This window comes from Panthera leo, chromosome A1 (genome assembly GCF_018350215.1).
Source record: "Panthera leo isolate Ple1 chromosome A1, P.leo_Ple1_pat1.1, whole genome shotgun sequence".
In the NCBI taxonomy this organism is placed as follows: domain Eukaryota; kingdom Metazoa; phylum Chordata; class Mammalia; order Carnivora; family Felidae; genus Panthera; species Panthera leo.
Genome location: NC_056679.1, coordinates 153,754,573 through 153,778,839, shown reverse-complemented (window position 1 = coordinate 153,778,839; position 24,267 = coordinate 153,754,573). Strand labels below are relative to the sequence as shown.

General features: G+C 36.0%; 1 long non-coding RNA gene across 1 annotated transcript in view; it reads right to left on the bottom strand.

Moving 5' to 3' along the window:
* LOC122222742 overlaps positions 1-24,267 on the bottom strand; it is a 72,612-nt gene that overhangs the window by 32,205 nt on the left and 16,140 nt on the right. Inside the window, exon 2 of the long non-coding RNA XR_006203840.1 lies at positions 20,350-20,508. This is a non-coding gene — a long non-coding RNA (uncharacterized LOC122222742). The remainder of the gene's footprint in view (positions 1-20,349; positions 20,509-24,267) is intronic.

The window sequence follows — 24,267 nt, the reverse complement described above, 5'->3', positions numbered from 1 at the left end:
CGAATTTTTTCACTCACAGAAAACTTACATATTTTTTTTTAATTTTTTCATTAAGTTAGTAACATTGAGTAGTGAATAAGTCCATACTGAGTATATGTTCTGCTGTTAGAGACTGTACTGTATACTTTTGGAAGGTATACCTATTGCGTTTCCAATATTTTCTCAGTGTTGCTTTCCTTTGATAAAAATGCCTTCAGGGGATGTCTCCTCCCTGCTCTCAGTTCACTTGGCTTTGTATGGCACTGTTTTAGGGTAGGCTTTGTATGGCGCTGTTCAAGGCTGGACCTTCAAAGTATTCCATATGCCTGGTGCTAATGGCATCGCATCAGATTTTAACTCGCATTCCCCTAAATGTTAACAAGGTTGCTCATATTCTCATGTATCTTTTTGCCAGTTGTATCTCTTTTTGCTTGTTCAAATCCTCTGACCCATTTTTAAAGATCGTTTTCTGATCATTGAATTTTGAAAGTTCTTCAAAGGATTCTAGGATGAATACTTTGCTTTTGGAGGTGCAATCAGAGATAATCCTGGGACAGTTTTTAAGTGCCTGGAAAATAACTATCTCTCATTGCACTTAACTGTTAGAGTTGATATAATCTTAATCGTGGAACTATTGGAACCCACGAGATGGAGATGAAATCAACACAAAGGAAAGCAGAACCAAGAGATGTGGAGAAAGAGAAAGAGAAATACCTGATCTTAATAACATTATTTAAGCTACTTTATTCAGCTATGACTAATGAATGTGATGGAAAACTGAACTCAGATTTTTCATTTTTATGAGATAATAAATTCCTTAATTCACATTTTATAATTTGGGAGGGGGTGTTAGAATTAGGTTTGCTTCAGAAAAGTCCCTCAAAATTATTGATGTAAATGTTAGATAGATAAACCTGAGGTACTTATTTGTAGTCTGAGATAAAGTAATAATGATTTATTTTGAACTCTATTGATCAATCCCATACCCATTCCATTTAAAGACGAAGTAGAAAATGACAACCCATCTATTCTTTCAGTTGCACACAACTGCAATTCAGTTGCAGATATTCGAAGAGAGCCCAAGACACATATCCTGATAAAGAATAAAGCAATCAAACAATGTGATAAAATTATTAGATAACTGTATGTGTAATATGTGATAACTAGAGAGAATATATTGGATAGCATCCAGAACGAAATAAGCCCCAAAAAGACTTAGGGAGTTCAAAGTCAAGAATCTTAACACTCTCTATGGGATATAAATAAACTTTGCTTATATTTCTAGACCCAAATTAAAGAAGAAGCTATAAAAATAGAGGATTGTATAGAAGACTTTAAGCAAATAAGCCCATGCCTCTGCACTTGTACCTCTACCTATATACTCAGTAGAAATGTCATGGATTAGGAAGAGCGTGTATATCCCACCTGCCTTCTTGTGCAATCTACAACTTTGGTTGCATACAACTTCCCCAATTAATCTAAAACATACTGAGCATATCACTCACAATTGAAAGTGTAAAAGGAACGGGCTGCTTCCATTCTTATTCCATTTTATGACCTAATTAACAGGAAAGCCACCCTTTTGAGAAAAGATCTCCATATTGAGGATATAGCTTTAGCAGGCCTTTAAAAACCCTGTGAAGATTATAGCCATCACATGCAGGTGACATGATTTTAAAACCAAGAACCATTAGATTTTGTTCGCTAAACCATTTTAGCACACCTAAAATTTCCTACTCTTGACCAACTCCTTACCCCCCCCACCCTTATTTATCCAAAAGGTTCATAAATTAAGTTGCATAAAACTCTACATGGAAGATTTACAAGGGCACAATAAGAAAACTGGCAGATGTTCTTCCATTCGCTCTTTGAGCAGGAAGGGCATGTGGAAAAGGCACTGGTTTGAATGACATTTGAAGTAATGGCCTGCCATTCTGCTGGCACTTTTAGTGTTAAGCAAGTGATCTGCAAAGTAAAGTGGATTCACAGTTAGAGTCAGCACCAGTGCACAGGTCGCCCGTAAAAATAGAAGATTCCATTATTCTTCAGGCTCCCTAGAGGGAGCAAGGTCTCCAGCATCATTACCAGGACTAAATCTGACTTTTCTACCTCCCCTAATTTCCTCCTAGTAATTATAGGTCAAGCACTCTTTTGTAAATTATAAAACCTTTGTTCTTATCAAAAATGAATAGCTGAGGAAAAAATTATAAAAAGAGTCCAAGGAAAAAAATTTCAATTAGAAAACCAAGCTAATTTGGTATGACCAAAGACTGTCAGGCATACTGACAGTGCTCTATTATGCAGTCATTTGGGCTCTTTCAAATTAGTTATGTTAATGTCCTGTGAGTGAATGTAACACTTGGATGGGACAAGATTTCTGCAATTAATTTCTGCAGTCAGTGGAGAGACAAGCAAATTTATTTTCCCCCTCTCTGGGAATTGGTAGTGGAGGGTGCGAGGTAGCAAAAGTGCATTTAGGAACAGAGTACAAGCTAAACACAAGCCCTAAATAAAGCAGAAACAATGGGAGCCAATGCCTCCTCATTCATTCAATTGACAATGTTTTGCAGCTTAAACCTGTTTTATTAATTATGTTTGACATTTCCTTAATTAGTTTCATTTACACCAAATCAATCCCTACTGCTGTATGGCATCATTTATCATTTTGAAAAATTTGCATACTGAGTGCTGACTTTTCCTACTTAATTATACATTAAAAGTGTCAAGCGCACTTGCTGCCTGGCATTATCTGCAGCAGAAAGGTTTGTGGCTGGACGGTGATGGTATTAATCATTAAGAGCCCCCAAGTGCTGCTGGGTAATATCTGGGGAGTAGAGTGACTCTCATTTTAACGCTAGAGAGCAGAAGTGCTTTTGGAAAATGACCCAGAGCAAAAACAAAATAAATGACCTAAAACATCCGGTGTACTGTAATGTTTTGCTCTTTCAATAAAAATATGCTTTGGTGGGAAGGTTTATTGTTAACTATTCATTTTCTGTAAATTTAAATACTCTGAGTCCAACAGTCAGTAAATATGTGACCTCTGCTATGACTTGAAAACCAGATATTTTGGTTGAATATATATGGTGGCTTGGTAGGATACATTCCAATATATACCCACTCAAATTGTGCTCCTTTACAAATGAAAGCTAGAAAAATATAGTATATCATTAATACAGTGATTGATGTTGCTCATTTCTTTTCTACTTATAACTTTCAATGAATAAGCAACAATTTTTCATTGAACAAGGAGCACAGTTGAATGTAGAATATGCCTAAAAATCTAATACTCTAAAAGAACTTCATTTGTACAGTCTAACAGATTTCAATATTATGGAATTTTCGGTGACGAAAAAATTATAAGATTACAAATGTTAAGCACAAAGCATGACTGTGAGCCACAGCAACAAAAGAGTTAACAAGAACCTGTTTGTAAATTGTGTATCAACTATGCCTTCCTTCATGTCAGAACCCAAACTTAGTGCATTTAATATTCAAATTCATTTTCAAATGCTTGCCCATTAACATAATATATGCCACTTTGCAAGCCTGGTCAGAGAAATCTGTAACTAAATAATTTTCAAGTTTCCTTCATATCAGATGCATTATATGCAGTGTGAAATTATTTCCCCACTCTATCCCTTTGCTGAACAGCAGAAAACCAACACACAATATAGTAGATATTACTGCAAGTGCATTACATTCTTTAGGAGCTACTATATATGCAGGAAAATTTATAATTGCTAATTTTAAGTGAGCATTTAATTGCATAGCTTGTGTATAATTGTAAGGTTAATATGCAATTGCAATACAGCATTACTTAAAACTCAAAAAAGAAGAATGTATATGGCACAAATGTATTTATGCAAATACTATAAATAACTCATTTATGTTTTCTATTAAATATGCTGTGTTTTTAATGATGCCATCATTACATGTACTTGCTTTGTCTCATACGAAAATAACTCAAGAACGGAAAATATACATCTAATTTGAATATTTAACACCAAAATGATCCATATACGTAGTGACAATTCAGTTAAATTTTTCAAATAATGTTGAAACCAAGAGTACAGATTTTATATATCTAGCATCTCCCAAATTTTAGATCTTTAAATCTATACTTATATTCTTTCTTGCCCTTTCAGGCCATGGTCCTTCATTCCAGTTACAAATTATAAAAGGGCAAATAGCTTTCCTCATCATGAAAGAATAATAAAATATCATAAATAGTAATGATGATAATGATAATAAGAGAGAGCATATTTTAATGCTTATTATGTCCCAGGCACTGTGCTAAATGCTTTATATTTATTATCTTTATCCTCACAATAATCTGATTAGGCAGATATATGATTACCCCACTAAGGCTAACAATTTCAAGTAACCAGTCTAAGGCCACAGATCTAAGTGGCAGAGCTCAGAAAAGATTGCCCCTCCTAAGACCATGTTCCCAGGGACTTTGCTTATGTATGTTCATAATACTCCACAAACTTCTAGAGCCGTGTGTGCTGTGGTGAAAAGGAAATCAGCTTTTTAATGTTTATTTATTTTTGAGAGAGAGAGAGAGAGAGAGAGAGAGAGAAACAGAACATGAGTGGGGGAGGTACAGAGAGAAGGGGAGACACAGAATCCAAAGCAAGCTCAAGTCTCTGAGATGTCAGCACAGAGCCCGACACAGGGCTCAAACTCACAAACTGCAAGACCATGACCAGAGCCGAAGTCAGACGCTTAACCAACTGAGCCACCTAGGCACCCCAGGACATCAGTTTTTTTATTCAGACTGATATGCTTAAATCCCAGTCTCTCACTTAGTAAGTATATGACTTTGGACAATTTACTTACATTTTCCGGGCTCTTTTTTCATCTATAAATTGGGATCAATGTACCTTTTTCATATGGCAGTTGGAAAGACTTTTGTCACACCAAAGAACTTAAGTGTTAAAGGTGATCTTCCTTGTTCCTTTTAGATGTGAACACCTGTTCACACCTGACCCTTCACTAGATTTAAGTTCTTCTTAGTCAGTGTTGTTAACCATGCTTCCCCAAACAACCAGAACAAAGTTGGACACATTGTGAAAACTCATAATGGTCCATAAATGATTCTGTGTGAGAGAACTGTTTTATAATGTTGAGTCCTGCAACTGATCCTCTCTCACTGTCAAATCATCTTCCTCCCCTTTAGCCCTCACTATGTACCTAGAATCTGTTTGTTTGGGGAAAATATTCTCTGCTTTATTTCCTCCACTGACTCTCCACTGCATTCCTAATTCCATAGTCAGGGCCAGGGCACTTCCAAGGCTCATTCACCTGTCAACTTGCTTAGTGGAAACTAGGGTGATGGCAGAGGCTAATACATGTCTATAATCTGGTCAGAGCTAACTGAAAGAGTTAAACTCAGAGGAAAAAATCAAGACTTGACGGTGATTGTTTACAAACAGCATGCTCTATATTATAAAGCTATGCAGTGGTTTTAACCTAACAGCTGATAGCCTGATCCAAAGTCAAAGACAAAATCTACCCAGAGTATTTAATATTTTCCAACATCTGGGGAGATATTTGGTATTGTAAATCTTAAGAAAATAAAAGCTAGAGCACCTGGGTGGCTCAGTCAGCTGGGTGGCTCTTGATTTCGGTTCAGGTCATGATCTGAGGGTTCACTGAGTTCGAGCCCTTCATCAGGCTCTGTGCTGACAGCGCAGAGACTGCTTGGGATTCTCTCTCTCTCTCTGCCCCGCTGGTGTGCTCTCTCTCTCTCAAAATAAATAAATAAACTTAAAACAAAATGTAGATGCAGATTTTTCTTGGCACTGGATCTTATTACATATTTTTAAAAGAAAAAAAAACTTCAATATGTGAATTGAAATTCAAGTAATCACAGTTTGAAATAAACCTATGCACGTATGAGTCACATAAGCATAGAATTAGATTAAAGATACACCCCACACTGCTTACTTGCTTCATTATGTGGAGTAGCTCCAGACACATGTGGCCTTTCAAGAATACACACACACACACACACACACACACACACACACACACACACACACACTATATATATATATATATATATATATATATATATATATATATATATTCTACAGTTCTGAAACTCTCTACTTGTTAAAAAATTAGCAAAACTCATTTACTTGGCTCTTACAGGATTCATTAACCTTTGTCTTCTTTTAAGAAACCAGGAACTATTCTAAAACTGACATTGTCATTAAAAACCAATAGGAAGTTACCATTTTTAAATTAAAGTCATTAGATAAGTTTTCAAGAGTTAAAAAAAGATTAGAAAAAAATTCAAATGAGAAAAATAATTTTGCTTTGGGTGTAAAAAGGCCCCAAGAGGAATTCCTCAAGTTTTGTTGGAAAGTACTCTTTTGTGATCAGAATATCTATGAAATTTCAACCCAGAGTGTTTTTAAGGATTTAACTCTTTCATGCTTCAAAATGAAACAACTCTTTCACAACAATTGTATGATTATCATGTCACACAATAAATAAAAAATACCACACAAGAGGCCAAGGAAAGAGTTCGAAGAACTATATTAATATTTCATGATACATTAAAATTTCATTAATTTGTAATTATATATTGATATAATAATTATACTTCCACTATCATCAAGGAAACAGTAATATTCCTCTAACCTGTTTTTTTCAGAATATAATTCTTTATAAAGTGAAATAAACAACTTACATATTTTCCTATTGTCCAAATGCTTTCATGTTTATTCTAGCACTTTAATCTAGATCCATCTATACCATAGCTTCCCATGGAGAAAAATGGCATGTGTAGATGAGGAACACCTAAAACCTCAGAGTATAGATGGTATTATGGAAATTTTAAAGAACATGAAGTTAATGCTAACCATAGCTTCATAACCACCATTCTCTAACACAGTAAGCTTGGAGATATTGTATGTGACTTTGGAAAATAATTTCTACTATTTCTCTTTTGGATTTAGTTAACCAGAAAAATCACATAAACTCTAGCACCATAATAATAAGTCTAACATTAATTCCCTGTATTCCTTTTACAATACCCTGCCCTACTTCCTAATATCTTCCTTTAATATTCCTATAATAATTCCTTCAAAGAAAACATCCTCTCTCTAGGCAATTCCTGCCTACTCCTATTTATATATCTATCACCAGATTAATTTTCTGGCAATACTACTCATTCCACAACTTCCATCTCAGAAACACTCTAACTTTACACTTTAGCTGCCAATCATTATACATACCCCTCAAGTAAAACTAATCTCCCTTAAATATCTTCTGTTTCCCATATCTCTGAGGTTTTTAATAAACCTTTGCTCTAACTTGGAGTACTCTGCCACTTGCTAACTGCATATCCAAATTTTACTAATTGTATTCTCCTCAAATGAAAGTTCCCTCTACTTCTTCCGGTTACCTACAGAATTGCCAACACTATAGAACAGTATTTTTTTTTTAATTTTTTTTAATGTTTATTTATTTTTGAGACAGAGAGAGACAGAGCATGAATGGGGGAGGGGCAGAGAGAGAGGGAGACATAGGATCAGAAGCAGGCTCCGGGCTCTGAGCCATCAGCCCAGAGCCCGACGAGGGGCTCGAACTCACGAACCGTGAGATCATGACCTGAGCTGAAGTTGGACGCTCAACCGACTGAGCCACCCAGGCACCCCTAGAACAGTATTTCTAATTTACCCAGATATGGCTTGTATCATTTATTGTTTGTATGTGTTCTTTTCCAAACTACATTTTAAGTTTCTTGGAAGTGGATACTATTTTTTTTTCATTGTATACACAGAAAGGTCATGGCCACCAACACTGATATTCACTGTATTCTCATCTATACTATGAGTTCCTTAAGAGATACTAGAATGCTTAGAAAATTTCCTGGTTCACATTCAAGATTTAAGAAATTCTGTTTGAATATTAAATAAAACAAAACTTCTCTTTTGATCTATTATTTTTCACAAGAACAGACAAAATTATTATGCATATACAGAGAAAAATAAATAAAGCAGACTAGTACTATAAAATATTTAATCCTTCAAAGAACTTGCCATTTCAGTAAATCCTTAAGGAATTTCACTTAGAATTCAAGCAACACATTATAAATTAATTTTTATGTAATTAAATATGTAATTTTAATATTCTAAAAGTGGAATGCACCTGCATTCAACCTTTCAAAAATTAAATATCTATAATCACAAGAGAAAACATGGAATGACTTTTTTCAGGGGGGCTGACTTGGAATGTTTATAACTATTGACTGTTTCAATAGTGATACACAAAATCAGACACTTCTGAATAAAATACTTTCAATGGATACAACAGAAATCAAGAGCACAGCATCACAATTGGGAAGCTCTCAAGACACTTAAATGTCAAATTGTGGACGCGAATAGTTTAAATGTTAATAATGGCAGGTTATTCGATTCAGTTCAGTCTATTTCTAAATTGCTGAATCTGCAAAAAGTAGATGCAAGTAGTTGGCAGTGAACCTTGTCCCAAGGGGTAAGACTAACAGGAGACTTGCTGCTATCATTACAGGGATTCGGCAAATAATGTTTTGTTGCACAAATCAGCAGTAGTCCCACATTACCAAAAAAATTAAAATTAAAAATGAGAGTAATGAAACTGTTTTGACAGAGGGTTTTTTTTTCTTTTTGACTGAGTATATAGCATGTTAAAAATCTAACATTATAAAAATGAAAGGATAACCTTTTTTTATTCAAGGGACTTGACATTCTTTCTTCTCTAAATCTGATGTATCAAAAGTGGAAGAATGAGAAGAGAGAGAGAAGAAAAAAGAAAAAGAAGAGTATCGATGAATGTTTACTTACATTTAATTAAAAAGTTATTGGCCTGTGGGACACCTGGGTGGATCAGTCGGTTGAGCATCCGACTTCGGCTCAGGTCGTGATCTTGTGGTTCATGAGTTTGAGCCCCGCTTCAGGCTCTGTGCTGACAGCTCAGAGCTTGGAGCCTGCTCTGGATTGTGTGTCTCCCTCTCTCTACCCCTCCACCACTCACACTCTGTCTCTGTCCCTCTCTCAAAAATAAATAAACATTAAAAATTTTTTTCAAAAAGTTATTGGCATAAGAAATATTAAGGCAAAAGTTACATATTAAAAAATTAAGGTGAAACATTAAAGTTACTTTTCAATTGGGAATTCAAGCTTGTGTTTAAGTGTGCATCATTAGTTTATTTAAAATTCCAAAACCATTACTCCCTCTTAGGCATCTTTTTTTTTAACATTTATTTATTTTTTGAGAGACAGAGAAAGACAGAACATGAGCAGGGGAGGGGCAAAGAGAAGGAGAGACACAGAATCTGAAGCAGACTCCAGTGTCTGGGCTTACACAGGCCTTACACAGCTTGAACTCAGAACCTGGAGATCATGACCTGAGCCTTGAAGCTTAACTGACTGAGCCACCCAGGTGGTCCAGGGATCTTTGCAGACAAAAGAATATCCAACTCAATGGGCTTGAACAAAAAAGGGAAGGTATCAATTTACATAACTTAAAAGTCCCATAACTAAGAGTCAGTGTCCTCAAGACTCACTCTTCTCTATCCCTGGTTAGCTTTGTTCTCTTCGACTTCAAGCAGGTTCTTCTTATGTAGTGACAAAGATGGTCAACAGTGACACTATTGGACTTAACAGTACTCTAAATATCTCAGGCAAAAGTCCTAGAGTTTTGAATGTTACAGTTTGGGTCACATACCTAGTCCTGAACCAATCAAAATGGTGGCAGAAAAATGTAGTGTTCATTACAAGCAGGTCTGAGCAGTGGGCCAGTCTGAAGCCAGGGGCAGGGTCAGCCCATCTGAACCTTACAGAATCACTTCAATCCACCAAGAGAAAGAGATGAGCCCCTTCTGCCAGAAGAAGGGCTACTGAAAACAAAAACCTACTGTACATTCTACTTTCAGGAAGAAAAGTTTATACCAATAATATGAAAATATAAGCTAAAAGATAACTTTATGCCATAAGAGAGAAAAACTAAAAATAAATTACAGAAGATTTGCTACAATGTGTGTTTTAAACAATTAGGTGCATGTATGTAATCAACAATATACATATACATATGTATAAACATATCATAAAATCTCTAAGACTATTACCACTTTTCCAAGTATATTAAATATAGCAATAATAAATATCTATGCTTCCACATTATAGTTTGGCTTGTGTGTCAGTATCATAAATTTACTAAGTTCCGAATCTACTTTAGGAGTATTGATCAAAACAAAGTATAATCTAGTCTGTTATTTGGCATGGTCAAGAAATAAAGCATTAAAAAAAAACATTACCATGAATTCCTTGTATGTGTGGGAAACGGAGTTCTCAACTCGAGTCATTGTCTTCCACCTGTCCCCCTTAAAACAGAAAATAAAGCTCCCATGTGAAAGGCACCCTCCCTGTACCAAGATGTAGAGACATCCCTATGACCAGAGACAGGGATTTAGAGCAAGATGGCTGTATAAACAACCTTTGTTACTTTTTACTCATTTACCGCTACCATGTCCCAAATTCTGTTTAGAATTCCTTATTAATTGAAGCTCCCAAAGTTGAGTTTTCTTTGTCCTGCCAAATCCTCACAGATTCTTTCCCTTTGTCTAAAAAATATAGAAACTACCTGCCTTAGTCATTTATTTAGGTTTCGATTTTAGTATTGGGCCTCCGTGTGCAAGTAATAACACTTCAGTTTTTTTTTCTCCTGTTGATCAGTCTTATATGAATTTAATGTTTAGTTTAGCTGGAAAACCTTGTCGAGTAGAGGAGGAATTTTTCCTTCCCTGCAGTCTCCACAACTAATAAGTGACAGAAGCAGGATTCGAATGCCACTCGTGACTGAAAAGTAAACAGCCTGAAACACCGTACATCACCTCTCAGTGTTTGGGATATTGTAGGTGCTCTGTAAGTAGCAACTGTTCTTATCATCTGAGTTCTCACAAATATTGATTATTGTTATCCTAGAGACATGCAGAAATACTGATGAGTAAGGTATTGTGCATGATAAAACAACTTACTTCATATATATTTAGAGTCATGTTAATAATTGACAATTTAAAAATATTTGAGGGGCACCTGGGTGGCTCAGTCGGTTCAGCGCCGGACTTCATCTCAGGTCAGGATCTCACGACTCATGGGTTTGAGTCCCATGTCGGGCTCTATGCTGACAACTCATCAACTCATTTTATTTTTAATAAAAATATTTGATAACATGGCACAAGCGTTTTTCTTTATTTTTTTAATTAAAACTGGACTTCAGCAATACAGTTTAAGACCACATTTTTTCATGTTTAGTCAGTTTTTTATAGTTTTTCTTTTTTGTTAAGTTTATTTATTTATTTTTGAGAGAGAGTGTGAGCAGTTAGGGGCAGGGAGAGGAGACAGAGCATCCAAAGCAGGCCCTGTGCTGTCAACCCAGAGGCCCATGTTCCAACCCACAAAGATGGGATCATATTCTGAGCAGAAGTCAGATGTTCAAGTGACTGAGCCACTCAGGTGCCCCTAGAGTTTTTCTTTAAGAGACTTTCAGATTTGGTAAAAAAAATTCATTGAGACCTAACTAATTCAGAGACCAAAAAGCACTTACCCTCCCTCTAATGGTTCATTTACTTTAAATGGATGAAATTTGTCGGTAGTACTCCTTGTAATGGAAAAAAAAAAAAAAAAAAGAAAAAGAAAGAGAAAAGTCCTTCTCCTTTTACACTTCTAGAAACTGTCCTTTTAAATCTTTATGAAGAGATCAGTTTCACACAATAGCAGTAGTTCTCTGAGATACTCGTTTCAGACTCTTTTTACCCAGTCATGGCTCTGGGGGCTTGTTGGGGGGGGGGGGAGGTTTGTGTGAGTCAAATTCTGTTACTAGGTTTTCATTTTATTTATATTTCCATTCCACAGTTATGTTTTACTTTTTTCCAGCTTTGTTGCAGTACATTTGACAAATACAATTGTAAGATATTTAAAGTGTACGTATACTGGTGATTTGATATACATATACCGTGGGAAAGGATCCCCCCATCTGCTTGATGATCACATCCACTACCTCACATACTTATTTGTAGGTGTGTGCGAGACCACTTACGTTCTCCTAACAAATTTCAACTATATAATAGTTACCAATGATAGCTGCCATGTTTAATATCAGATTCTCAGAACTTAGTCACTTTCTGGCTAAAAGTTTGTGCCTTTTTACTAAGTTTTAATAAAGGAAAAAAATACCGTTTCTCCCCGGCCTGCATTTTGGTCTAAAATCACCATGGTTCTACGTGACTTAGATCTCATAGAATCGGTGACTGCTTCAAAGCCATCAGTTGATACAGTTGGTCTTGGATGTTTAATTAAAGATCCTAATCAATTATTGCTTTATAACCATATATTATTATGAGTTGTTTTTCTTTTAGAAGTCATAAAAAATGTGCTAGAGTCATCCAAGGTTTTGTAGTTTTAGAATTGAACATTATAGACACAACTGCAATAATAACTCGAGACTTCTGAGCTTTAAATTGATTTTAATAATTGTACATTTTATAAGGTTTCATTTTAGCTGATCAGTTAACCCTTTAGAAAATGATGTATGGGGGCGCCTGGGTGGCGCAGTCGGTTAAGCGTCCGACTTCAGCCAGGTCACGATCTCGCGGCCCGTGAGTTCGAGCCCCGCGTCAGGCTCTGGGCTGATGGCTCGGAGCCTGGAGCCTGTTTCCGATTCTGTGTCTCCATCTCTCTCTGCCCCTCCCCCGTTCATGCTCTGTCTCTCTCTGTCCCAAAAATAAATAAAAAACGTTGAAAAAAAATTTAAAAAAAAAAAAAAAAGAAAATGATGTATGAACCGGAGTATTATTAGACTATTATTTTTTCATACATATATTATTCACTAAGATATTAAATTTAGATTTTAGATGTTAAATTATTTTGATAATGTAAGCTTCAGGTAAAAATTTCAGTTGAACAAATATCCCCTGAATGGAAAATACTCTTGGAAACCCAATCCAGTATATTAAATTTTATATTACTCATATTCTTAGAGTTCAGAATCTACCTAAGATAATCATATGTTGGTCTAAAATAGTCCCTAAAATACTCTTAACCTTCATGAACCCTAAGTTTTCCTTTGCTTATTTTGAGCAACATTTATTTCAACAAGATTCTCTTAAAAGAAAGGAGGCAACAAACTTCTTAATATTTATTCTAATCCAAATAGAACTCCCTCCCTCCCTCTCTCTCTCTCTCTCTCTCTCTCACTCTCTGTGCACATACTGGCAAACACATAAGACTCTCTTCCTACCTTACTTTTTGTCCAGGAGAATCAGTTCTTATTAATACTTTAAGCCTAAAAGAGATAACACATTAAACTTTGTATTTATAAGCTTTTTTTGTTGTTGTTAACTGCTTTTTGGCACTAAAGTTAAAGAAGCTAATGCCAAATTCTCCATTTTACAGCAGCTTGTGCAGATTGCCATTTTTCCTATTTGAATTTAATTTTTATACTGAGAGGAATATGTTGTTAAAAATCAAAACTGATTATTATTAAAAGCTTTTAGTAAAATTATGACTTGGGGAGCGCCCCCTCTCCTGGCACCACCCTGAGGTGACTCACACAGCCCGCTGTGGAAGGCATTAGCGGGCTCCCGCACACAGGCATTCTGTGGCAATCATTCTTTTCAGAGCACAATTTGTGGGTCTCTGTGAAATGCAGCTATTGGTGGTTCTGCCTGTACTCAAATGAAGTGATATTGAATTTCTATTATGCATGTGCCTTGGAAACCTCACAGCTCTCCATAAAGATTTTATTCACACAGCAGATTTGTTGTGACTTAGATAGTTTCAGACAATTTTAGATTTGAATGGACATGGCAGGATCTGACAGTATAAAAGAAATATCAGGAGAAAGAAACATGTAGAACCAAATGATATATTAAGCAACCTACAGAACAAAGCACAGAGAATGCCTGTGATTGTAGTAAACAAAACCAGAAAGTGCGTCTTTGAAGGACCTCTCATGGGGGCTCAGCTTTTTATATTGCAGATATGAGTTGGTGATAGAACTTGTCAACTCCTTTCATCCTACAAATTAAGTTTTGATAAAGCCTTGTTCCTTATATAACCTTCATATTTTTGAAATAAATTGCTCATAATAAGACACATTCTGGTTTTCATATATACTTCCAATGATCTAGGTCACAAATACAAAATGGAAAATAAACACAATTGCAAACAAACATTTGTTCTTCAACTAGAATTTAGAAGAGTTAATTAGAAAAAGAAAAAGAGTAATTTTTTAGTGAAAATATAAAATATGGAATTCAAATAATGGCAAAACAGGGGAGAGAGGAGTTAATATATTTAGGGCAAAAAATGATTTTAATATGAAGTTTCCTTCATTATTGAGAGTGCACTATGCATCAGGCATAATTTAGACACTGCAGAAATAACACTGAATGATGCAGATAATATCCCTTATTTGATGGAGCTTGTTTACTAATGGGAAAATGGTTAGTAAAGAAGTAAATAAATTAAAGAAAGAATAATTCTAGGTAGTAGTAAAGGCAATGAAGAATTTAAATAGACTGGTAGGACAAAATCTTTCTGGAACAGTTGGCAGGGTGTGAGGAGGCGGCTACTTTATCTTTGGTGACTAGGGAAGGCCTCACAAAAGAGGTGACGGGAGTTGAGACATGAATGACAAGAAGAAGTTAGCCATATGAAGGCCTGCGGGCAGAGCATTCTAGATTGACATACAGCAAATGCAAAATCCCTTCTTAGGTTAATGTTCTTATCAGATGGTATTTCTTCAGATTCCACATATTTACATTACTCTAAAAATAATTCACTTCTGGACAGTATGGAAATTCCTCAAGAAATTAAAAATAGAACTACCATATGATCCCTCCATCCTACTTCTGGGTATATATCCAAAGGAAAGGAAATGATTATCTCAAAGAGATGTCTGCACTCCCATGTTCACTGTAACATTATTTCACAATAGCCAAGATATGGAAAAACAACACAAGCATCCATCAATGGATGAATGGATAAAGAAAATGTGATATAGATGGATGGATGGATGAATGGATGGATAGACAGATAGATCTACACACACACACACACACACACACACACACAATGTGATACAAAATGTGGAACACTTGTGTATCACAATGTGATACAACAAATGGAACACAAACACACACAGTGGAATATTATTTAGCCTTACAAAAGAGGGAAATACTGCCATTTGTGGTGACATGGATAAATGTGGCTAAATAAGTCCAAAAAAGACAAATACTTCATGGTATCACTTATATACAGAAATAGATAAATAAATGAAGTTGAACTCACAGAAACAGAGAGAATAGTGGGTGGCAAGTCCTGAGGGATAGGTAAAATGGGGAGAGGCTGATAAAAAGGTACAAGCATTCAGTTATAACATGAGTTAATTCCGAAGGTCTAATGTATAACAAAAATACTACCATTTATAAAATAAATTGCTAAGAGACTAGAACTTAGCGTCCTCGTCAAAAGAAAAAAAAAAGGTAACTATGTGAGGTGATGGATGTGTTAATTTAGTAGATTACGGGAATCTTTTCACAATGTGTGCATAGATCAAATCATCGTGTTGTTGCCTTGAAATACACTTTTATTTGTCAATGATACCTCGGTAAAGTTGGAAAAAACATATGAGCGCACATACAAAGCTTCATTTTGGAATAAAAGTTGGATAGAGCTCATGGGAGAAAGAGATGAGGATGTTGGTTCACAACCTTGTCCAGAGCTTCCCTGGTGAAATCTGAAGCTGGCTCTTGTACTCACAGGGTAGGAGAGACCGAAGAAAGAAACAGGCCACTCCAGACTGGGAGGTGGCAGTTTTAAATTGCAGCACAGGGAACTTCAATACAAGGTTTGTCTTGGGTGGCAGCAAGACAAATGTATACCTACGCCCACCTGCCAAATTTTAAAAGTTTATAAAGAGGCCTTAACTGGGTTCAGTCATGCAAGGACATGTCCTTGGAGCAGCCCCTGAGAGCAAAAAAGGTGAGTAGAACCCACATTTCTAGGAGAGGGAGTGGGGGTGAGGCGCCTCAGAGTACCCAGGTCCTGCTCATGAATCAATCAGTGGTCTTTTCTTTTCGACAAGGTTCCCCAGCAGAAGAACAGAAAGAAAAATACCTAGTAGGCTACATTAGAAAGAGCCAAAACACAACCGTCCCCATAGACATTAAGAACTGGATATACCTAAGTAAAAAATCAAGATAAGCAGCACATTTAATCATATACTTTTGAAACTTTAGTTCTGACCCCAAATCAGTTACCTTTTTTTTTTTTACCATAGTCATTCTCTATTTTTACAAATGACATTAATGCATTTAATTTCTATGAGCACCGTTTTATTTGAATTTTTTACAACCTCAAAAGCACCTTAATGTTTCTATAGAAATCTTCCCAGAACCAGTCTCAGAAATCACTTCCCTCTACTCCCGGGAGCTCTAGCCCAACTTCCCAATGTTCCCTGTATATCCAGGGTCTCTCATGTTCTTTTCTTTTTTTAATGTTTATTTATTTACTTTGGGAGAGAGACAGAGAGAGAACAGGGGAGGGGCAGAGAGAGAGAGTGTGAGAGAGAATCCCAAGCAGGCTCTCTGCCATCAGCACAGAACCCCACACAGGGCTCAAACTCACCAACCGAGAGATCATGACTTGAGCTGAAATTAAGAGTCAGACAATTAATTGACTGAGCCACCCAGACACCCTAGTCTCTCATGTTCTAAGGGAGAACTATATTATGTATCATTCCATACTAAGATGTTAGCAGTTTAGTTATCATATTTGAAAAGAAAATGAGAGGAAAGTATAATACAGACAATACAGAGTAGCATATCTACATATGGTAATTCAATAATCCAGTAACCCTGGTGAAGTTATTTCTAAGTGAAATACCATTTTATTACCCTTCCATCAACACCACTTTTCTGCCTCCATGTAAACCTGCCTTGATATGTAAACTTGGGATGGGCTTTGTTCCAGAAACTTTCAGATAAGCATCATCATTCCATAGGACCTGTGGAATATTCAAGTTTGCACATAAACTCAAATGTGAATTAAATGGATCTACAATATGTACTTGAAGTTTCCCTTGAAAGAGCCTTTACAGCAAGGTATTGTTATAACTTCAATAGTCTGTAAGCTCTTTGAGGGCAAGAACATCTATTCCAATCATGCCTTACATTTCCCACTAACATAGGATTTGGAATTATCAAAGAAAAATTGCACTGGATAAGTTAAATAGGGAAGGCAGATCTTAAAAACAAAAAAACACAACAAGTATTGCAATAGGGGAGAGAGACTGAACTCAATTGTGCTGAAACAAAAGGTGGGAGAGATTCTCAGTAATGCAGTAGCTGGTGGAAAAGTACTGGAAGGTGTTACGGGGGGTGGGGGGTGGTTAATGCAATTAGGCATTGTATCTGTAAATTAGCAATGATCAGTGTTAGGTTCCTACCCTCCTACAGAGACTGGAAGATAGGAATACTATCTTTCTAAATGATTATATGTCAAAGAGATGGCTGCCAGGTCCTTGAGAAAGACATTCCTGAGATGTAAAACTGGCAAGAGGCTGAGAGAAGATTTAAATATCAAAGGGGCAGAAAAAGAATTTATAATTGAAAGTTTTCTAAAGTAAATGGTCCAAAGAAGGGTAAGCCAGGGACTATAGTCCAGAAGAAACCTATATGACATTTATTCAAGCTGAGGGGAAATTTTAAGGCCATCTGTCAAAATGTAGTTTTTGTTCAAGAAAAATTAGCTGAACAAATGAATGAATGAAGCTTCTAAATATTTTAGGAGTCTAGTGGATTTTGAAATCTTTCAACCACAACATACCTGAATATATATGTATAAAAGAAACTCCCCCTTAGATTATTAATTCCAGAAAATCTAAATCTAAAACTTTTACATAATTTTATTTCTGCACATTATAATACTCAACATATAATTTATACTGATGGTAACTAATAATATAAATGCAAACACAGTATCGGAAGCTCGAACTTTTTAGTTTTCTACTAAATGCTTGTATGTATTTAGGCTTCATCTTTTTCTTTGTCTTGCTGTATTAATTTCTTTTTTTGGTTGGGTGTTCAATTATGAGATGTTTTAGGACCAGGATGATTTCAACTCTCATTTGAAATGAATTATTTTCAATGAAAGTTAATGGAAAGGAAGAAACTCACTTTATTAAAGCGATCACTCAAGCCAAGAGTATTTTATTTGCCCTTCTCCACTGAGAACTATGCCCAATTACTTAATTAAATCTGAAATTATCAAATAGAGTACACTCTCCAGGGTTCAGATAGTCAAAAAAAAGGAAATAATTTGCATTTTCTGTTCAAAATTGAAAGATGTTTATTCTGGAATGTTAAGTCCTCCTTACAGTGTCAATTCATTGTTTCTTAGCCTGAGAGTTAACCTGATGGCAGGACAAGGAAAAAGCCCTAAGAACAATTTCCAATCACCTTCCTACCTGATTTCCAAGGAACAGAACACTGTGGGCCTGGACCTTCAAGCTCTACCCTCCCAGTGGTGCATCTGAGAAAAAATTATGGTAATCTCAAAATCCTATTGAGGCTTAAAGACATTTCATCAAGTGAAAAAAAAATTGAGTAAAATGCAGAAGGTTTTTTTTTCTATTTAGGGGAACTCAGGTTTATGTGAATAGATCTCATGTGGGGAGTCTTTTGAAGCTAGGGACTTCAAAGCAGATCACGGACTTCCAGAGGGTTAATCACTTAATGCAAGAGAGGGGAGATGGAATTACCACCATTCAGTCAAACTAAACTTATCTTTTCTTTTGAGAGAGAGCAAACAAATATCCATCTTTTAGTTCCCAACAGTACTCCAGTTGAACACGTGTTTGTGAGCAGGCTTTCCTTGCAAGCTATTTTATATAAATCACAATGAAAAGAGATTCCAAATGTCTGCTAGTGGCATTTGATGCACCACTTCATTCAGAGGACATCATCTTTCCCCAAGCTGCAAATCTTAGGTTTTGAATGTTAAAACATGCTTATTCAATGCAGAACAGACTACCCAAAAAAGAGCAGCAAGATTATATCAAGTTAGGGCAGGAAAAGCTGGACTTTCTGACTATAAAAACAAGAAGCGCCTTCTATGCTGATTAAAGCTCTTTAAAGTTAGTAGAAATCATCTGGAATGTCCGGAAACTAGTAGGAGATAGAAAGGGTGGGTATTATTTCTACCAAACTTGCATATTATGGTCAATAATGTTTGTAACAAAAAAATCAGTGGCACCTGGGTGGCTCAGTCAGTTAAGGGTCCAACTCTTGATTTGGGCTCTTGATAGGTCGTGATCTCAGGGTCATGGGATAGACCCCGTTGTTGAGCTCCACACTGAGTATGGTGCCTGCTTAAGACTCTCTCTCTGCCATTGGTCTTCTCCCCAACTCATTCTCTCTGTCTCTCTCTCTCAAATGAAAAAAAAAAAAAAAATCACATGGCATGATTAGAAATGAACATGTAGAAAATCAAGAAGACGGGGCACCTGGGTAGCCCAGTCATTTAAGCATCTGACTTCGGCTCAGGTCATGATCTCACAGTCTGTGAGTTCGAGCCCTGTGTCAGGCTCTGTGCTGACAGCTCAGAGCCTAGAGTCTGCTTTGGATTCTATGTCTCCCTCTTTCTCTGCCCCTCCCCTGCTCATGTTCTGCCTCTCTCTCTCTCAAAAATAAATAAACATTAAAAACATGTTTTTTTAAAGAAGCCTATAAAAAATAAGGCTACATCTTCCAGCTTCACAGTTCAGTGAAATAATAATGGCAATAGTAATATTAATAATAGGACTTAATCAGAACAACCTCAAACAAGTGCTTGGATAGGAGCTGAGGTAGGCTGTGGGTGGACACCATCTTTATGATTTACAGTGATGACTGTGATGTCTCTGGTCCCTCAGATGATCTTCCTGAAGAATGTACTTAAGTTTAATTATAGTTCATAAAGACTGCCTGATGATGACCAAGAAAAGAAAAGAAAGACAAGTGTACTTAAGATATTTTACTGCTGGAACTGTAATAGAAAGGAAATTGTAATGAAAATAGTAGTTTGTGATAATGTAACATACAATTAATACATATGGATATTATTTTATGTTTATAATTTACTATACGTAACTGTATTATGTATTGCATATAGAATATAAATGAAAATTAAAGAGGAAATGGAGTAGAAATCCTGTATCTGATACTGACTCCATATATGTATTACTAGTTAGGGTAAAGGACAAACTATAGTAATGAAGACCCAGATAATTCAGTGGCTTAAACAGGATAAAAGTTTACTTATCTCTTACCGAATAGACCAGATATGAACATTCCTGGCTGGCTGGCTGGTTCTTCTCCACAAGGTCATTTGAGGGCCAGTTCCTTCTATCTTGTTGTTTCATCATGCCCTAGGTGTTGACCTTATTTGAACACACAAAAAAGAATCACCTACACATCCGAGTTTTAGCCTGTGAAAAGAGAAAAGAGACAATCCAGCATATTCCACCTTGTCTTTTAGGGAAATGACCTAGAAACTGCAAATATGGCCTCTGCTTATACCCCAGTAATCCAAACTCAATCCCATGGCCACTCTTACTGTGTTAGTTTGCTGGAACTGCTATAACCAAGTACCAAAGACTGAGTGCTTAAACAATAGGAATGTATTTCCTCACAAATTTGGAGTTTAGAAGTCAGAGATGCAGGTATCAGCAGTGTTTGTTTCTTCTGAAGCCCCTCTCCATGGCCTGCAGATGGTCACCATTTTCAGTGCCTTCATTTGGTCTTTCCTCTGTGCATTTCTCTATCCTAGTCTCCTTTTCTCATAAGGATACCAGTCATATTGGATTAGGACCCACACTAATGATTTCACGTAAGCTTAATTACTTCTATAACAAACCCAATCTCCATATACAGCCACATTGTGAAATAGTGGGGGTTAGAACTTCAACATACAAATTTTGAGAGGATATGACTCATTCCACAATACATAGCTTCAAGGGAGACAAAGAAATAGAATTTGTTGTTGGTGGCTATTTAGCTAGGTAAAATTTCAGTCCTACTACCAAAAAGAAAGAACACAAAATAGATATTAAGGAAAAGTTATCAGCATTTGTGACATTATTGTAGAATCAATCAGGCCAAAGAGATATAAATTAAAAACTCACCAAGAAAAAAAATGGGAAGGATATGTAACTGATAATGCAACTCAAAAGCAGTTGAACCCCACGAGAGAAATGTCTGAATACAAAGGCCTGGTTAAAATTAACTCAATTTTAAGAATAGTGATTCCATTTCAAGTGGGGAGAGTATAATTTAGGATGAATGTAATATCTGAATAGGATTCGTAAGCATTAAAAGAAACTGATTTCTCAGGATGTCTGACCAGTCTCCTTTGACCACCACAAAAAGAGGACATGACTGGGCAACCCACAAATAGAATTGTATCAATACTATGGCTCTCCTTTTTTTAAAAATTTTAATGTTTATTTATTTTTGAGAGAGACAGAGACAGAATGCCAGTGGGTTAGGGGCAGAGAGAGAGGGAGATACAGAAGCAGAAGCAGGCTCCAGGGTCTGAGCTGTCAGCACTGAGCCCGACACGGGGCTCGAACTCACAAGCTGTGAGATCATGACCCGAGCTGAAGTTGGAAGCTCAACTGACTGAGCCATCCAGGCGCCCCTAAGGCTCTCTTTTTTTATCTTTAAATGTTACATCATACACACAGAAGATTCTCTCTTAATCTAGGAAAAAAGAAAAAGGTTTACTAAATGAAATTAAAGCCCTATAGATGTCAACTTGCTATGTGAGCAAAATATAGGGATTTTTTCCTCACAAGAATTATTGGATGTACACAAGAAGATAGAAGATGATAAATAAGACTCTTGCTAATTTCATATTTCTGGCTAAATTTTGGTGTTTTGTTTTTGTTTCTCACTAAACGCTCAAATGTGCTCAATGATTTCTTTTTTTAAAAAGTCCCTATGAGGGTAAGTCTCAAGTATAATTCAGAAACATACATATAACCTTCCTTTCTTGTTCTCAATTCCCATGGCAGTTCTATACTGTGAAACCATAAACATGTGAGCACAGTTACAAATTGTTAATTTACGAAATTTATTTGAGTGGATATTTGCCAGTTTCTTTCTGCTGTGACTCATGTTTGGGTACATGCCAGGAGCACCCCTTGCCTTTTACTTTACACATACAAGAAGAAAATGGGAGCATAAGGCACTTTTACTAAGAAATATTGTGATTAAAAAATAGTTATACAGCAAAAAACAGTTGCAAACACATAGTATCATTCATTGCTAATGAGTTAAAAGGATACCACAGTGCACATATAAATCACTATACAGTATCTTGCAGTTTATTTAAATTCATTGTGCCTCATTATAACTGAGCTATGCACCTTTAGGTCTGAGTTGATTAGGAATGCGATAGCTCAGAATAGCTTTTAATTCAGAGAAACATGGCCTGACCTTTACCATAATCCTGTGTGAAACACACTATAGTTTAGACATTAATAATGATGCTACCTCTTTTTCATACTGGTGAGATGCTACTTAAAATTTGGTATTATTAGTTAACAGGCTCAGGCCAATACATCAAAACCAAATTACCCTTCTGTGTATAACTACAGTACTTAATTCTGAGTTCTTCATCTCTCATAACTATTACTTCCTCTTTAAAAATGCTAAAAACCAAAATGTAATAGTGTCAAGTCATAGCAATAAGTCACAGAAACAAACTAAAGGCACTCCTCTTCACTCCCCATGGACTGCCACTGTATGCGGTTCAGGCTTTGTGCCTCATGATATACGTTTTAACAGCTAAGGCATTGCTTGTCTTTGACCTTTGTCTCTCAATTTAAGAATGCCATTCCTTTAAATCACCTTCTGGTAAGTCAACTAGTACAAACAATAGAACTTTCTTACCATTCTCATTCAGATACAGTAGAAAATGCAAATCACGTGTTTCAGTATCCATTTTCTTTAAAAAAATCATTTATAGTGTTTATCACTAAAAATACAGTAAATAATAAAGTAATATTTACAGAGTTGAATTGATCTAATAGCTCACCACACATTGTACTGAAAAATAACATTCCTCTGTGCCACTTGTTTTTACCTTGTGCATATTTGCTTCCCACTCCCCAGAGGCAACTTGTGACTCTTACATGTTTCCTCTAGTATTTTTAACTCCTATCCCCCAAATAACATGTTTATATTGCAAAATCTCAATATTTCCATTTTACGTATTACATGTTGACTTGCTATAATAAAGAATAAGATATAGCCCATTTAGAACATCATCCCCCCAAAACTAAGATTTCTCTTTATTGTCAGTCCTGAGGATTTCTTCTGTCACTCCTATGCCCAATCCCCTTACAAAGAATCCTTTTTTTTTTTTTTTTTTTTTGAGTTAGGATCTTCCTTGTATCTGAGAAACAGAAACTCAAAACAAAATATCAAATGTAATGAGATTCTACTTAGCACAGGCGAAAGAACATTCCAGGGTATAGAATGACCCTCAGAGCTCATTGTTTTTCCATGCTTGAATTTCCCAGGACACATGGGAAGAATCAAAGATGGCTACTGGAGCTTTGATTATTATGCATATACTACAGAAAAGAAAGAGGTAGGAGAAGCCTTTCAAACACTTGAAAACACTTCTGCAAGCTGTGCATACCACCTCTACTTCAATCCCATAAACAGAACTTAATCACATGGCCACACCTATCTGCAAAAAAACCCCAGGAACTTAAATCTTTATTTTAGCAGTTCTGTTCCGAAGAAATACAGAGGAACAGCATTATGGGCTACTCAACCATACTAGGTCATCTTTCTAGATTATTTTTTGTTTGTTTGTTTTTCTTTCTAGATTATTTTAATGAAACATATTGAAGGAACTTTCTGAGAAAAGATAGACTAGAGATATATTTTTGAGACCTTGCCTCTTTTAAAATATTTTTATTTTTGTACTCTCATACTAGGCTGAAAGACTGGCTGGGATATAAAACTAAATTATAATTTGTTGTAGAATTTCGAAGGTGTTTCATTGTTTTCTAGATTTCAGAGTTGATATTGAGAAGTCCAAGCCCATTCTGATTCCTAATTCTTGGTCCATGATCCTTTTGCATTCCACTCTGGGAGCTTTTCGGATGGTCTCTTTACTCTAGTATTCTAAAATGTCAAATAGCATGCATTATGTGAGTATCATTCATTAG